Here is an 891-nt window from a genome sequence, read left to right as displayed (position 1 = left end):
GGCATCTTTGTACAATAAACTCCTTGAACAAACGAGGGAGAATTCGCGACCTATATCTGCGACAGTATATGTCAAGATTGTCTCGCGCATTATTTTAAGTCGTGTGTAATGGTTGACGCATGTGGCGCGGCGTCATTAGTCAAAGGTGCCGAGGACCTCATAACGAGCGTGACCTTTGGAGCGCCAGCGAGGTCGGCCCTTCAGAGGCGGCGGGTCGACGACGCCCCCGCGGAGGACGTCTGCGGGCGTCGAGGCTCTCTCCGCGCGCCCTGCAAAGGCGGCGTTTGGATCTCGCTGCTCGGGTGGGCGGGGTGGGTCGGGTGGGCCGCAGCCAAAGAGGAGACGATTAGGACTTTGATGACATAAGCCCCTAATTGGACTCTGAAGGATGTATGGTCGGGCTGCGCCTCGTCGCTAATGCCAACAGCAGCGGCAGCAGCTGGCTGGAAATGTCATAGCAGATTTTTTCTAATACAATTCGCTTCACGATCATACTTTTTTTTCTTCTATGCTTACTTTGTCGTGATGTATCTAGGTCAAAGCGTGTTATGATATGTCTACAGCGCAAACCATTTTCTTCTATCACAACTAAATCAGGTACTGTTTCAATTCCTTCCTAGAGTTTAGGACTTTTTGTCCAACCTACCTATATATATCGTATCTACTGCCATGCAAAAATACAGTTCCTTAATTCAGCAAACGAATCACACTCGCACTGCTCACGAAGCATCAAACGGCGACAGAACCGAAGGAGACAGCCCACCTCATCAACAGCAGCCCCAACAGTAGTCATTAGGAAATGCAGCGCTGAATCAGGAGAAGTCTATCTTGGAATTCCTGGTCTTATTAAGCAGTCTTGGAAAAGAGGAGAAAAGTAGAGAGCACGAGTGA

The sequence above is a fragment of the Penaeus monodon genome, chromosome 23 (assembly GCF_015228065.2).
Source record: "Penaeus monodon isolate SGIC_2016 chromosome 23, NSTDA_Pmon_1, whole genome shotgun sequence".
Lineage (NCBI taxonomy): Eukaryota > Metazoa > Arthropoda > Malacostraca > Decapoda > Penaeidae > Penaeus > Penaeus monodon.
The sequence above is the reverse complement of the archived record's forward strand: the minus strand, read 5'-3'. Positions refer to the sequence as shown.